Genomic DNA, 13,357 nt, shown 5'->3' with positions numbered 1-13,357 from the left:
ATCAAGAATATTAAGCAAATATTAAGGGTCCCTATCTATACTTGGTATTTGCATACATAATCTGACATTTTTCCATGTCTGTGAGCTAAAGGAGAATTATAATCTCAGCCTTATGGATTAGAAAGTAAGGATAAAACTCCTGTGACTTGTCAGTATAAGTCAATATGGCAAACCTTAGACTTTAGCTTGTTCTCCTTCCTATGCTTGAAATAGTAGATCCAGTAGCTCTTCGGAAAGAACCTCAGTGGATTAAAATGGAAGCAAACTCAGGAATATGTTAAAATCTTGGGTAAATTCCTAACATCTAAATGCTCAGAAGGGATCATTGTAGTTTGGTATTTCTCTGGCTCCACCCAGCTCCTCAGTCTCGTGTTTCTCCTGTCTCATTTGGCCCATTGTCCTGCAGCTGCTTATAAAATAATCACTCAGAGGCTTATATTAATTACCAACTGTATAGCCTATGGCAGGCTTCTTGCTAGCTAGCTCTTTCATCTGAAATTAACCCATTTCTATTAATCTATGTTTTGCTACATGGCCATGGCTTTACTTGAGTCCCATTACATGTTGCTTTTTGGACAGCAGTTTGGCATCTCCTCTCATTCTCTCTCTTGGATTTTGCTGCCTGGCTCCATCCTGCCCTGCCATAGGCCAATGCAGCTTTATTTACTAACCAATGGGAACAGCATATATTCACAGCATACACAAAGACATCCCACAGCAGATCTTGCCATCAGCAAAGGAAGGAGAAATATCTGTAAGGAATGTCACCAGAGACATATTTTAACTGACCTGAGAGTTCACAGAGAGCAGCAGTGATAAAGGACAGGGGCACTTCCTGGGACACTCAGCCATCCTCTTCAGCTGAGTAACCACACAGTCAAGCATTGCTACATTTCTGTTGATATAAGAATTTATAGAAGTTTAGTTTTCTTGGCTTTGATACAGTTCAGAGAAAAGGAAAAAAGCCTTTAATGAAGACAGCATCTTAGAACACAGGTTAAGAGAATTGAAAAGTGTTACATCTGCTGAGGCTTCCAAATTCATCAAGGAAACAAATTCCTCACCAATAGTTGGGCAACCACTTACAGCATTTCTTAATCCAATGTTAAAATCTTGGGTAAATTCCTAACATCTAAATGCTCAGAAGGGATCATTGTAGTTTGGTATTTCTCCGGTCCCACCCGGCTCCATCTATTTGTGAACTAGGATGTGAATAAACACCACCCTTAATTTTTAATATAGGTATCAAGATTAAGTGGTGAAATATTTGTAGACTTTTTCTGACATGTTAGGGCTAATACTTTGCTTGTGTGAATGGTTTGGAAAAGGGAAACTACAGTCTGAATGGATTGCATCTGTCTTAATAGCAGTACTGTGGCCTCTAGGGATAATAAGACTCAGGTTTTCCCCTGAGTGTGTCACTGCTGTGTTTGTTGGCCCTAATTCATGCATATTCTAACTTGTAAGATGCGAAGATGTGTGCATGTGTGTTTGTGTATATTTATGTACACATACATGTATATAAATGCATACATATATTTGTATGGTATTTGTTAGAGTGTCTTACAGGCTGTGGTTTGACTGGTCCATCAATAGATGACTCCTAAAGGAAAGTCTAAGAATGCAATAGTTGTTTGGTCTATGAGACTGAATGTCTCAGCTGGTATTCAATGTACATTGGAATCCCAAAGAAGTAGGCTCTAATACCAATGAAGGAATGAACTTGCCAGTAAGAATGAGGGCAATTAGGCAAAGATAAGATCAAACACTTCCTTCTTCCATGTCCTTTATACAGGATGCCACCAGAAGCTGTGGCCCATATTTAGAATGGGTCTTCTCTCCTCAAATGATCTAATCCAGAAAACTCCCTCACAGCTGTTAATTCTAGATATAGTCAAGTTGCCAGCCAAGAATAAACATCACAGGGTTTCAGAACAATTATGTTTTATAAGATTAACCATGTAGTCCTGATGTGGAGGGTGCTGGAGACAGCAGAGGGACATATCCATTCACCTGAACTGAAACTGGAATGTGTGGTTCAGTGTTATGTGAACCCATGAGAGTCTATTAAATGATCTCAAGAATTTATTAAGATATAAAATGGGGGATAATACACTCACTGATGCAGAACAAAGTAGATGCTGCCGCTTATCGAGGTGTTGTCCTCTGTTCTGCCCGGGGCAACAGGAACCAACCATCCTGCTCCATCCACCCAAGAGAGCACATGACTTCTCTCCTATTAAGTGGTCACATGCTCAAGCAAGACTACACCCTAGGTCTTTCTACCCAAAGTCATTGGCTGAATGGAACAACAGTTCAGATTGAGGTTTTTAGGTGATTTTAGTGAGTGTGACTGAGTAGCCATCATTTTTGGAAGATCACTGTGTATGCATATGTGTGTTATGTATGTGAGTGTATATACATGTATTATACTTAGCTATCATATCTTACTACATATGAATTACCACTGGCCAACAAAAGCAGCCCAGTGGTTATGTATGTGGCTTCTGGAGTCATATTGATGAATTCAAATCTTCATTCAACTGCTTAGCTGCATGTGCTCAGACAAATCTCTTTGATTATCAGCCTTATTTGTAAAATGAAGATACTATGACTATAGTGTGATAATTTTGAAGATTGTTCATCATTTACTAAGTGCTTAAAACAATGTTGTGAACCTTCTAAAACTGTATAAAAGACATTTATCATCATCGCCATTTGACTGGCAATTTATTAAATTCATTCAAGATGCTTATTTTTAAAACAACCACTTGCTATAGCTCCTTTCACCACCCATAAATAAATAATGTTATTAAACAGAAAGCTGTTTTGTAAAGGAATCCATGGGCATGTTAGCTATTTAAAAAATTCCTAGAGTAGAAAAACTATGCTTTTCTCTTCTGCTTTGTGTCTTCGCAGTGACTCACGTAATTTTTTCCTACAGTTGTGCTGCATAAGGAAAGTGTGTTGGCATGCGAAATGAATAATTTGGAGAGGTTTTGTTGATAATCTGAAACAAAAACAGTCAAAATCATCTTGGTTCTATTGAAAACACAATGGAGAACTGCTTTTTTTTTCCAAAAAGGAGGAAAGATGCCAGTTTTTGAGTTAGGAAGTATTTTTAAGTGTTTATGTTGGGAACGTGGAAACAAAGAAAACACTTGACTCTACTGAATTCTTACCCATCAGACACTGAAAGCCTTGGAAGGTCTATTTCCACTTAAGGTTTATAATGTGTAGCAGCTTAGGTTTTACATACTCTGTGTATTCATTACTCGTAATTGTGACAGAATACCTGAACACGCACCTTAAGGGGGAAGATGGAAAGATAAGGGTTTTAGTGGTCGACACTTCTAGGGGACACAGTTCACCATGGTGGGGAAAGCATGGTGGCGGCAGACGCTTGAGGTTGCTGACCACATTGCACCTGCAATCAGGAAGCAGAGAGAGGACAGGAAGTAGGGCCGGGCTAACAAATTTCATGGTTCAATCCCACAGACCCACTTCTCCAGCTCCACATCAAATTCTACTTCCTTCTGAGGACTAAGCCTATGGGGGACATTTCACATTTAGAACAGGGCCTTCTGTCCCTGGCCCCCATAGGCTCATGGTCATCACATAATGTGAAATGCATTCATTCCCTTTCAAAGGTCCCCAAGTCTTCAACAGTCTCAGTACGGTTTAAAATCTCTCTTGAAATTCAAGGCAATCTTTAACTATGTAAAATAAAACAAACAAACAAAAATCAAGTAATACCATCCAACACACAATTGCTTAGTAGACATTCTCATTGCAAAAGGAAGGAAAGGAAGCATGACCAAGAAACACTGGACAGCTTGTGGATGGAGCAGCTACACTGATCAGCTCATCTGCCCCAACTCAAGCTCATTTGAGTGAGAGACAAAGCTTCTATCACTCCCAAAGACCCTACTTTCCTCATATCACCAGTGACACAGCTACCTATGAATTGTGCATGCTCCAGGGGTAGCTCCACACCCATTCCCATGAAGGAGTCCCTGATTAAATTCAGTGGATCAAAAAACAGAAACAAAAATAAAGTAGTGGGAAGGGGACTTGTTGGAGAGGTGGGGGGGGGGGGGTGCATTAGGGAAAGGGATAATGAATGAGACTGAATAGGACCAGAATGTATTGTGTAAATGTATGAAATTTTATAAAGGTTAAATGAACTAGGAGTCTATGAAACATAAGCAATGTATGTTGAAGATGTTTAGGTGGATACTTTAGAAGATGACCATGGATGCTACCACTTCCTTAATGAATGAAGGAATCACGGATAATCAGTTCTTCATCTTCATCTTAAAGGATGATTTTTTTTTATCAGAGAGGAGAGACAGGGTTAGAGTTTTCTTAGAGTCACAAAGAAACACGGTATATTTAGGAACTGAGAAAGTACAGTATGGTTAGAGGATAAAGGTAAATGGTGATATTGAGTCAAAGGCATGGTTGAAATACATATTGAATTCCATCCAAATTTTTCTGATGCCTATAGATCATTTGAGATTTTTTTCTTTCCAAAAATACCTTTGGGCATTTAAACAATGACATTTCATTCTCATAGTATCATTATTCAGTTGTGTCTGACATCCCAAAGGACAAATTAAGGCCAAAGTTAGGAGTTTTGTGCTCCATGTACTAGGCGACAAGGTGATCCCTTATCTGAAATTTCATATGAAGAAAAACATCAGAGAGTATCCACAATAAATATGGCTTCTGAATGAAATGGAACTTCCAAAAGCCCTTGTAATAAATACTTCCTGAACTGACTTTTAATCCATCTTTTAAAAATCTAAAAGCAAAAACAAAAACCCTCAGACCTCAGGTGAACTACTTTTAAGAATAAATATTGGTAATATAAAAGTACTTTCTGGCACTAAACCCTGAACTCATTGCCAAAGATTTTTCAGCTTAAACCCCTGCTGTTTGAATGCACAGCAATGGCTTCATATAGATTTTAATGTTTGGTTTAATTTTTTTCCTTTAAAGAATAAAAAGAATAGCATACCCAGATTCTTGTCACATTATGATCTGTAAGGTGCCTGTATTTTTATTGAATAGAAAGTATCATTCATTGTATATATTCTGCAAACTTTGAGTATTCATCCTTCTTGCTTTGGACCAAGAATGAAACTGTATGGAATATAGGCACCATTTCTTAGATCCCCCAAATTAATAAAAATATTTTCCAGCCGGGCGGTGGTGGCGCACGCCTTTAATCCCAGCACTCAGGAGGCAGAGCCAGGCGGATCTCTGTGAGTTCGAGGCCAGCCTGGGCTACCAAGTGAGTTCCAGGAAAAGACGCAAAGCTACACAGAGAAACCCTGTCTCGAAAAACCAAAAAAAAAAAAAAATATTTTCCAATAAACTTGTATCAGCATTTTCTAAATAAATATTTAATCTTATTTGTACTTTTGAGGAACTCCATGGTGCAGCTTCCATGAGGCCATTATTCATGATTGCACTTTGTGGTGATATGCTGTTTGGTTATAGCTCACAGTTCTGAAGATGCATATACTCGCAAGATGGAGAAGACAGGCCTTCATGAATGACAGAGCTGGGTTTTACAGCAAACATTTTCAATGACCTAAAACTTCACTTGTAAAGAATTTATTAAGTGGATTTCCAAGTAAGATGGCAGATTAGAACTCTCACTGATATAACTTAGTGACTGAAAAGTCTCTGGATAATCTACCCAGTCCCTGTCCCTACAAAGCGTGATAGTTGTGAATGAATTTATCAAGCCAGGTGAGTTCTGTCCAAGGAAGTAGTCAGGGAAAACTGGGAACTGGTATGTGGAACACAGCCCAAGTATTACCTGTGGAGTCAGTGGAGACCATTGAGAAGTTCCTCTCCTCAAACATTCACATAGCAGAGCTGCAGAACAGCCAGCTGGACCACCAAGGGTGGATACTCCCTTGGTGGGGTTTCCTGGGAGCTGAAGATTTAAAGCAGAGCATGGGGCATAGCTGATGTCATTAGGAAGCACCTGACAATGGCTTACACCCTCTCCTCCTCCAACATCAGGACCACAGAACAGGCTGATGAATAGCTATGAGCCCTGAGCTGTGGAACCAAGGGCCCTATACATCCCTATAGGCTTAAGGCAAGGGGCCTCAAGTATGACAGTGGGAAGCTGGAACAGGCTTCCTCCCAAGGCCACTGCAGAGATCAGCGGGAACCCTCTAGAAGGGCTTTCTTCTTCTCCTATAGTGTTGCTGAACTAGATAGATGGAGGAGAGAACTGAGAGACGTGCTGCTGATTCAGTGCAGTTCTGAAACAAGCAACCTAGAAGGTAACCAGTTTAAACTCCACTGGGGAAATATGTACCCCGAATCTGTTACAATTGGTTTGAGGTGAAATGTAAAATTGTATGTAAACCTCCATCAGCACAGTTCACTATACAAAATGTCACAAGGACAGAGGGTAAAACCTATCCCACCAAGAAAGAAATGTTGATGTAACTTTTAAAATCTAATATACTTTATTATATTTTTTTACATTTTAAAATTATTTTTATATTATATATTTTTATTTTGCCGGCTTGCAAATGAAAATATATTTCTTGCAATGATCTTGAGTTATTATATATGGTACTCCTTTAGGCTGTAGGGCTGTTCTGTCTAGTTCCCCCATTCTACTACTGAGGACTTATTGTGATAGACTTGTTCTGAGGAGATGCAACATACACACATCTACTTACCCTAGATAAGGAACTGAGGACAGCCAGAGAGCTTTACTGGGGTTACTTACAGGAATATGGATGGCAAGTTACTTACATAAGGAGCAGAAATGACTCAAAGATGGCTGCATCACTGAAGCCCACTCCAACGTGGTGACAGCTCACCAAAACTAGAAACCTGAAGCAGCCCAATTGGTTGGAGAGTGTCTTTCTCTCCCGGGAAGCTTAGTGGGGCTTTGTTTCTCTAGGCAGTTTGGTTTGTCTCCACCTCTTTCAGGCTGTTTGGCTGGTCTCAGAATGTTCTCTGCAGCTTGGCTCATCTGAGAGTGACTCAGCAGCCTTACTGCTTATGTTCACTTGGAGAATGGAGAAGGCTAGTAAATCTGCTCAGTTTCAGGTATTTCCTGAAGGTATTTTGAGTTATTTACTTTTCTTTTAATGGAAATTTCCTGCAGGATGAAGTGCTTTACCTTATCCTAGAACATCCTGTTGCTTCGCCTTCTTGTAAACATGATACCCTAAAATATCCTCTTTCTTTACTTTTCCTTTACGTCCTATGTCTTAAAAGTTTCCCTCTGAAATGAAAGGCTTAGCCTCTTAGAAAACTGCTATACAGCTGTACTCTTTACTATTCTTCCTACACACAACCTTAATTGGTGTGGGTTCTCTAGAAGGGCAGAACTGACAGACGATTCCAGTACAAAGGTATTTATTAGGCTGGCTTCCATAACACAGGTTCAGTAGTCTGAAAGTGACTGTCTGCACACAGAGGAGGCTGAGAACTCAGGAACTGCTTAGTCCACAAGGACAGGTGCATCACCAGTGTCGGTCTGGTTCTGAAGGACTTCTGGATTGCTGATGACCTTCATGTTGGAAGGTCATGTTGGAAGGCTAAAGAACTTGTATTCTGATGTCAACCAAGGATGGCAGCAGCACAGCACCAGTAACAACAAAGTAGATGCACTTGCCAACAAGGAACAAAGGCAGTCGGGTCAAACCAGCCCTGCTCTTCCTCAGACCTTTTTCTATCTGAGCTACTGTCAGAAGGTGCTGTGAACTCTGGGTAGAGTCTTTAATCCTTTCAGGAAATACACCCACATATCCTCACAATGAAAGCAATACTAAGAGGGACAGTCATACCTATGAGTACTTATATTTTTTAAAAAGAAAAAATAAACCTTGAGAGATCTTAAATAAACAACTTAATGATGTATCTTAGAGCCTCCAAAAAAAAAAAAAAAAAAAAAAAACAAGAACAAGCCAAACCTCAAGATGAGTAAAATAAAAGGACCAATCAAGGTTAGTGCAGGAACTGGTGTAAATTAAAACAAAGGAACAAGCAAACAAACAAACAAAAAAACAGTGAGTAATTTGGCGATATTCTTGCATATTTTACTGCAAAATTCTATATATTGTTACAAAATTCAGTTTTCTTTTTGCAGATATTGTATCCTACCATTTTAATGTACATACTCATTTTAACATTTTATTTTTTCTAAAATGATACAGGAATTGGCTCTCTGCTATTGCCTTGGTATATCTTAAAGTAATTTAACAATTCACCATTGCTGGGTATTAGATTATTTCCTAGTTTGCCCAGTATATATTTAAATTTGGAAAAAGTGTGTTTTCACCGAAGTAAGTCACATGATCAGTTTATGTAGTGTGCAAGCACAAAGTGGCTGACAGAAGGGTTGCTCTTCCTTCCTTGTTTGTTTGTTCCAGAACTTTCTACTGTTTACATACATTTCAGCCTCCATGCCATTTTCAGAAGCTTTATTTGCCTCACATTCCTTTTTTGGTTTGGATAAGACTTAAATATAAAAACCCATCTGTGAACCATATTGCATATTCACATTGAAGGCTAGAAGCTCATTTTTAATTAAAACTTTATTCGGCACTCCCAGTTCACTTTGTCCTGCTTTTATTATGAAACACTTCAGTCTTCTCCCCAAAACACATATGTCTGAAGCATTTCAAGATGTTCCTTGTTGTTCGTGTGGAACTCATTTCTGGACGCTGTCAGCTCACTGCCATATGTCCCGGCTGTTCATTTTGTTTCCCTTCCTGGTGTTTATGGAGGCAGCATCTTGTTCTCAGTGCAAGTTCATTTTGTTCCCTTCTCTTTTGTGATGCTTTGTCAGGTGATGGGAAAGCAGACTGGAGACACTGCAGAATACTTCAGCATGCTAGGTGACATGGGATCAGGAGAGGCCACGGGCTTTCTGAAACTCCCAATGTGTGGGGGGGATGTGTCCATGACACCTGAATTCTTGCTCCATGTGGACGTTTACAATGAGGCCACTAATGACAACACATGTGGTAGCAATTGCAGGTCTTTAATATAACTATTAAAACCCAGACTTGGGCTTGGAGAGTGCAAAAATAGATCACCCCTTTATTCTCGACAGTGATGCACCTCTCATCATGTTCTCTGAAAACCTCTGCTTGATTGTCCACACCATCACAGATGTTTTTGAGAAAAGCTGTTATGCCTCAGTTGGGGAGAATTAAGAGACGATGAGCTAGCTGAAAAGCAATGGTGTTTGTGTTGAACCTGGATTGAAAAAGGCAGTGCTAGCTACATTAGAAGGCTTTCTTACCTTTAAAGAAAATTATTAGTCAAAGTAAGTTTTGTGCTTTGTGTAATAGAAATTCACAAAACACCAAGCTGTCTGTTGTGACCTCTAATGAGTGAGTTCTTAATGTCTGAAATACTCAAATAACTAGAGTTGTATTTTATTTGCTCTAGTAACTAATTCAATCCACTCTCCTTAAACATACTAAACATATTTTGCGTTTTCAGATTTATTAAAATATAACTGAAAATTGCATATGTGATTCTTTGATACATGTATTCACTGGACAATTCTGACTTGCCTGTATGAATAGTAGTTGTTGGAGTAGCCTGTAAAAGTATGGCTACTAGGGTAGGGAAGAGCCTTTGTATCCATAGTGTGGCCTCTAAGCTAGCTTGTCTCAGTTTGGTTCTCTCCTCAATGTTATTATTGTTATCAGTTTATTTTTATCGTATTTTTCAGTTTTAGAGGGATCTAACCCAGAGTTTTGCATATAATTTTTATTTTTCCCATTCACATTTTTGATGTTCATCTTTTCCTGGCTGATGGTGCATATTATTTCAGAACTTGACTTTCCTCTCCAAATTTTCTATGTATGTTATAGAGTAGCCTTAGAGTCAGGTTATTAACCCAGTCCTATCTATCTGGCCACAACCATTAAATTTTTTTTCTTACAGCTTTATAGGAATAGTAGTATGCTTCTTCAGAACCTTCAGATTTCTCCAGACAGTGTGAGTTGTTGGCCATCTGGTCTCTTTCTCTTGTCCCTGATCTGAAAAAAGGAAATAATGTTAAATTCCAGGGCTACTACATTCACTGCCTGAATTCACTGCCAGGGAGCCCCATTCCTGCCGTGTGCAGAGGCCCTGCATACCATGGAGAGGATAAAACATGGGGATTCACATAGAACTTGTTTTGCATGGTGGCTGTCACACAGTAAGGGCTCCGTAGATTTTGACCTCTGTTGATCATATAGCTACAACTATAACTTATTAATTCATTTGAAATTTCTTCTATTTATAAGAGTTTGTTCGTCTTTACCTTTCTTAAGACACATGAGACAAGATTAGTTTAAAAGATACGCTGTGCTTAGCTGACTGTGATTCAAAGATGGAAAGAAGCCAAAGAAAATTAAAATAATCAAATTCCCCTAAAAGATTCTGAAAGGGAACTCCTTCCCCAATCTTGGCTCATTTTATCCATGCATGTTCTTGCACAGAATTCCCAAATACATTTATTTTGATTAGTGACACCTCTCTTTGTGACCACGCAGTGGTTTCACTGGGTGGGTGCATTTTCCTAACAGTTCTGAGGCCCTGAAGCTTGAAGAGGTGTTTTTGTTTCTTTCCTTCCTCTTTTATATTTAGAAGCAAGGCTGTTTAGAACTGGCTAGTTGATTGGACTGTCTGACTCAGAAAAATGGGATGACCATGAACTTGGCTGAAGATTCAGAAACATAGCTAGGGGATAACAATTATTACCAGGCTTCAAATATCAGCAAACATTTCAGGGGTGCAGCAGAGAGAAAATAAAACACACAAGGCTTAATGGTTTCTGCTGTGGAGTCTGTAGGGTAAGCTGGAAGGAGTTCTGTGTGGGACACATGATAGTCTTTTTGTTATTTGTCTGACTGGGTTAATTGAAGCCTATTACTACTCTGTCTTGAAAAACAGAAAACAGCCATCAGCTGCTCACCACAATGTGAAGGAAATGAAGAGGTTCATGGTTCAGCTGGAGCCTATCTTCAGAGAACACAGGGGCATAGCATGGGATGACAGCAAGTATTATACATAGGCGGATGAAAAGATGAAGGAGACTGGTTTCCCATTCTGGTCCCATCCCAACCATTGAGACTGCAGCGGGAATAAAGGATGCTAACTAGGGAATAGTTCTGGATCCTTCCCAGTGTTGGGGAGAAAAGTGTAAAAGAATGGGTAATGGTGTTAAACTGAGATCCAGGTTCGACAATGACCTTGACCAAATCTCCCAGATCTTTGGCACACCTGAGTTGCTTTGAGAAGCTGAAATGGCCAGTGTCTTTTTATTTATTAAGTCTCTGAAATTTGGGCTGCTTTCCATATGGTGAGTGCTCTATACGGAGGCTCTGAAGCTGAGGTAACTCCTGACCAGGCTGGTAGGTGGTGGCTGCCTCTGTGTAGAACTGCTGGTACCCATGGCTCCAGGTCTTCTCTTTTCCTTTTTAAATTAAATTAAATTTTATGTAGATGAGCATTTTACCTGCAAGTATGAATGTGCAGTACCCAAGGAGGCCAGAAGAGGGCGATAGATCCTCTGGAACTGAATTTACAGATTGTTTTGAGTGCTAGAAATTGAACTCATGTTATCTGGAGGAGTAGCCAGGGCTCTTAGGAACTGAGCCATCTCTCCAGCCCCTCCAGATCTTTTCTTGGAGAATCTGGTGACACACCCCCAGTGTTTTTGTGATTCCCACTCCACACCAAGTTTTACTATAGTACTTGTGATACAAACCCATTGGAAGTGTGGTTGGACACAGACAAGCTCCACCTACCTCCTCCTCTTCCAATTCCTCTCCAGGATAATGTCTGAGGTATCTCTCTATTCTTCAAATTGCTACATCATCAAGGGACATCACCACCTCTCTCTACAGAGCTGCAGATCCAGAGCTAAGTGTAGGACTGGTAGTGCTTTTCCCAAGTAAAGTTCATAAAGACAGTTACAGCTTTGACCCCATCACCAAGCCCCAGGATACACAAGAAACTGTTTGCCGATGCCAGTGCAGCCCTCACAGTACCTAAGAATCAATGAGCTCATGTGTGAACTTGTAAACATTTTTCTTCCCTATCAAGACCAGATCTACACCCTGCATCTCTGAGGATAAAGCTGTCCACTTTTCAGGACCAAAGACTGAGTTATTCTCATCCTCTCTACTGCTCACTGAGTCCATGGATTGCTTGGGAAAGCTCCATTTAATTCAGTTCTTCCTGGCCCCTCTCCCCTCCAACTGCCCCAATCCATTCAAAGGAAGATATCTTTGTGTTGCTTGTACTAATTCTTAATTTTTATTTTCATTTTTCACTTTTAGCTGACACATTAAAACATGAATTTGTACATAAAATTTACTTATTAGTTGGGTATAGCATGAAGTAGTTATACTATTATTTGCTATTTTTATTGAACGATAACAAATAGTGTAGCTCAGCTTATGATGGAAGTCAAGCTCTCCCTTTTTGCCCATGGCTGAAACGATACCTTGGTGTCTCCTCGACACACAATGTGACCCCTCTCTCTGACACCTGTCACAACTTCTCTGACTTTATCTATCTTATGTACCTTGTGTAAGTGAAATCATGTAATATGTATCTGGCTTGTTACAGTAAGCATAGTATGTTAAAAGTCCATTTACACTGTAATGTATAGCACAAGTTCATTCCTTTTCATGGCTTCGTGGTACTCTGTGGATATACTACATGTTGTTTATCAAGCATGTGTTGATATGCTCCTTTATTCTTTCCCATGATACTGTAATAGCCTAAAAAATTCCTGTCCTATAGTAATATAGGACTCTGTAATTCTCCCTGCTGCCAGAACAGTATTTCTAAACAAATAAGATGCTGCCTGGGTATTCATTTCCTTTACTGTCTCTGGTACTATCCCACTCTTGCAGCATCATGCTTCATGCTGTATGCCACAGTCATTAGTGCCATGGCTTCCTCCTCTCCAGGCACATCTGGTTTATTCTCCTCCCTCTGTGTGTCAGCCACATCAACTACTTCATTGCACCCCCCCCCCCCATGCATGTCCTTATACTTACTTGTCTTACTTTGCACTTTGTAACGCACCCTCAACCTGGAGTTGAATGCAACCCACTCTGCTTATTGCATAGGAATTTCACAAAGTAGTAAATGTCAAAATCCAAGATAAATATTTTTCCCACAGATTTCCTAATTCTGCCGGGTAGTTCGTTGTTTTTGTTTTTGTTTTTCTGCATTAGCAAGGTGTTTTGTTTTTACTTTCAGTGCCCGCTACCATTATTTGTCTGACCTATATCTTCACTGTAAAGCCAATATGCGCCTCTCACACTTATCACAGAAACCTGGC

This window comes from Peromyscus californicus, unplaced genomic scaffold (assembly GCF_007827085.1).
Source record: "Peromyscus californicus insignis strain IS unplaced genomic scaffold, ASM782708v3 Scaffold_5__1_contigs__length_169319896, whole genome shotgun sequence".
Classification (NCBI taxonomy): Eukaryota; Metazoa; Chordata; class Mammalia; order Rodentia; family Cricetidae; genus Peromyscus; species Peromyscus californicus.
This window is presented reverse-complemented; position numbering follows the sequence as displayed.